This window comes from Octodon degus, unplaced genomic scaffold (assembly GCF_000260255.1).
Source record: "Octodon degus isolate 3935 unplaced genomic scaffold, OctDeg1.0 scaffold00012, whole genome shotgun sequence".
Classification (NCBI taxonomy): domain Eukaryota; kingdom Metazoa; phylum Chordata; class Mammalia; order Rodentia; family Octodontidae; genus Octodon; species Octodon degus.
The window spans coordinates 1,812,160-1,816,083 of record NW_004524588.1 but is presented as its reverse complement, the minus strand read 5'-3'; positions in this window follow the sequence as shown (position 1 = coordinate 1,816,083).

Below are 3,924 nucleotides of genomic sequence, written 5' to 3'. Positions count from 1 at the left end.
GTGCTGGGGGATTGAACTGCGGTCCCTGTGCTTTGCTTAGCTTAGCTTGTTCTAAGTAGGTGCTTTAGACCACTGAGCCATCTCACCAGCCCCTCTTAGCATTTTATTTAGGGAAGATCTGTACCTTTCCTAATGTTTCTTTTATTGTTATTTTTTAATCTCTTTAAAATTTTAAAATCTCGGGCTGGTGAGATGGCTCAGTGGTCTAAAGCACCTACTTAGAACAAGCTTAGCAAAATGCAGCGACGGCGGTTCAATCCCCCAGCACCACATGCCAGCCAGCCCCGCCCCCTGGTGGGCTGAGCTGGCCACACACACACAAAATTAAATAAATAAAAATTAAAAAAAAATTTTTTTAAATCTCTGACCATTTGAAAAATGAATAGTTTCAAGAAATACTAACATCCCATCTTACTCCAGAAAGAATGGCAATCATTAAGAAATCAAACAACAACAAATGCCATCCAGGTTGCAATGAAAAAGAAACCCTCCTTCATTGTTGGTGGGAATGTAAACTAGTACGATCATTAGGGAAATCAATATAAAGATTTCTCAAAGAACTAAGTTTAGAAATTCCAGGGTAAGCCAAATAGCTCAGCAGATTAAAGCACCTGCAAGCAGGCACAGGGACCCTGGGTTCATTCCCCAGGCCTGCTGTGCTGGCTCCACCCCTGGGGTACACTGAGACTGCAATTGAGTCTGGGCATGGTGGTGTGCCTGTAAACCCAGCTCTTAGGAGGCTGTAAACAGGCGAACCACTACAAGTCCAATCTAGTAGTGAGACCCTGAACACGCTGTAGACCCTTCCCTTAAAAAAAATTCCATATGACCCAGTGACCCCATTATATGTCTTCCCTAAAGAATTTAAGTCATCATACTACTGCCATAGATCCATGCCAATGTTTACAGTTAGATCCTGGAAACAGCCCATATACTTATTAACAGACAACTGGATAAAGAAAATGTGGTAACATTATAGAATACTACTGTCCTATAATGAATGACAGATTTAGGGGCTGGGGAGATGGCTCGGTAGAATAAGTGCTTGCCTGGCAAGCACAAGGGCCTGAGTTCAATCCCTGGTTATGCCAAAAAAAAAAAAAAAAAAAAAAAAAAAAAAAAGAATGACAGATTTAAGACACTTGTAGGAAAATGGGTGCACCTGGACAATATAATGTTGAATGAAATAAATCAGGCACAGACACTTAAATGTTATCTGGTGACTCTTTTTGAGCCAAGAAAAGTAAAAAAAAAAAAAAGAAAAGAAAAGAATAATAAAGGATGGAGAGAGGTGACAAGGAATGGATCTCTTGTAATAGAGAAGTGGTCCAAGAGGAAAAGGGTGGGGTGGGGGAGGAGGGGGAGGGAAAATAAGTAGAATAAAGACATGCTGTGTACAGGAACCTCAATTAATGTAGACACTATATGCCATAACATAAGCTGAGATTAACAATATCAACAAGAATGAAAAATAGGATAGAGGAATTGGAAGAGGGAGGGATGGACAGGAAGAGAAGAGGAAGGGCATTAAAAAAGAAATGAGCTCTCATTGTAACCACTCCCTAAGATAATTGTAAACTGCATGAACTGCAGACATGCACTAATAAAATAAAAGGGTGTTTTTAAAGTTAGTGATCCTTTCATAGGACAGTTGTTGGAATGAGCTCAACTGTCCCATGTAATCCAGCTACTGGTATACCACGAATGCTTAGCAATTGGCAGCCTTCATCATTATAACTTGCAATGGATCCTACAGAGTGAAGTAAAATTGTAACAGTAGCTACCTTTATGGAAGAAAAGTAGGTTGCAGTATGGAAATAGCTGGAAAACATCATGTTAAATGAAAGGCATCACACACGGAAAAATCATGCAACACAATCTAACTGCCAAGAGAAACCTAAGAAGGTGACATAGCTGGGTTTTGTGGCACCATCACTCAGGGAGACTGAGTTCTCTATGATGAGGAGGACCATAGTTCAAGCCCAGGTTGTGCAATTTAAGATTGAGCAAGGTGTTACATGTTTAAAAACTTTTTTTGCTTGTCTTTTTGACACAGGTTCTTGCTACACAGTTCAGGCTTGAATTGAGCTCACTTTGTAGCCCAAGCTGGCCTCAGGGCTCACAGCCATCCTCCTGCCTCAGTCTCCCATTGCTGAAATTTCAGGTATGTGCCACCATGCCTGTTCTATATCAAAAATTTTAATGGTGAGGAGGCCTGGGATGTAGCTTAATGATACCATAAAATTTGAAAGCCATACAATCATCTGAATGTGTCCTTCAGCCTCCACAAAAGTACAACTTTTAGATTCCTCCAACTACTAAATGCAATGCTCTTAGAACATTACTCAATGCAATACCTAGAGCAGGCTGGAATATAGCTTAGCTGTTATCTGTAGACATAATCAGATTGTTTAGCAATATGATTTGTAGGTAAGGTGTAAGGTTCTATGTAAGTCAAAGTCTCAGACATTCCTCAAATGATAGGGTTTTGTTTGTGAGGAAAGAAAAAATTGAAGTCCTTTGACTCTTTCACTAAGGATCAGGCAGAAAAAAAGGGAATGGTGATTTGAGAGAGAGCATGACGGGTAGGACTGGTGCTTCATTCCGAAGGTGTTTTAAGCACCTTTTTCTTCTCTTCACTGTAAATACAAATAACCTTTACAGTTCTCAAAATCTCTACTCACAAAGTGCATCTAAAAATGCTATTATCTGAGACAAATGAAGGAGTTGATTGACCTATCCCACGTCACCATGGCCATCAAACTTAGGAAGAGACCAAAGAACTGGGCCTCTTACATCTGCCCAAGGGCTGGGTCCAGAGATCAGAAGAGATAGATTTCAGAAACAAGCCTCATGGGTAGTCAACAATTTCAACTGCACAACATGATATGGGGTTCAGGTATGGGGGTTCACATCTGTGATACCAGCACTCTGGAGGCTGAGCCGGAAGCATCACCTCGAGTTTCAGGTCAGTCTGGGTTACAGAGTGAGTGCAAGGCTGGAATGCATAGCAATTCTCTGTCTCAAAACAACAATAACATAAACCACTATGGGGAATGCTTGAATTATCTCCAAATTTCAAAGCGCTTCTGCCAAAGCGTTGCCTTACCTCACAGCATTTAGCAACAACCCCCTTGCTCAAACATAAATTACCTTCAGAAACAATAAGATATAAGGAAGATAAACAAGAAAAATATTGTTGTGTATTTGAAGACAGGTCTCTAACCCGTGCCTTTAACTGTATGTCAGTAGAGAATTCTGGAAAAACAAACTGGAACATAGCTGTGGTCGCTGTCTAATGATGGGAATTCGACACACTTGAGGAAAGCTTGGGTTTCCTTCAGGAATGTAGGGGATGGGGTCAGGAGTGCCTGCCAAGGCCTCCCTTAAAACAAGACCCTTCCTTACTAGAAATCTCTGTATTCTCTTGTTGTACTTGTGGTCATCTGTAGGTTAGTAGTTAGGTCAGTGATCAAAACTTGGCTATCTGCATAACAACGTTTCACTCTAGATCATTGCTTAATTCAACTATGTCAGCTTTAATTCTAGTGGAGCCAGAAAGAAAAGAGCAGCTGGAGGATTTTCCAGTGATGGTGACTGTCCACGCCCTTCTAGTTCCTGGAGCATGAGGTGGTGCTGGGTCCAGTGTGATCCCACAAGTCTTGCCCCCATCAGTGATGAAACTCATGTTTCGCCCACAAATCCCCAAGGGAGCACTCTGTGCTCACCCTTTATTTTTTTTTTTTCAAAATTTTAATGATAAACAGATAGCAATGAGATAGTTTCAAATCAAATCGGAAGTAGTTTCAACAAATAATGCACTGCATATATTCTTCTCAGTAGTTAATTGCTGTACAAGATGCGGACTTGAGATCCTATTTACAAACACCATTAGAACAAATCATTCTATTCATTAAGAGAATG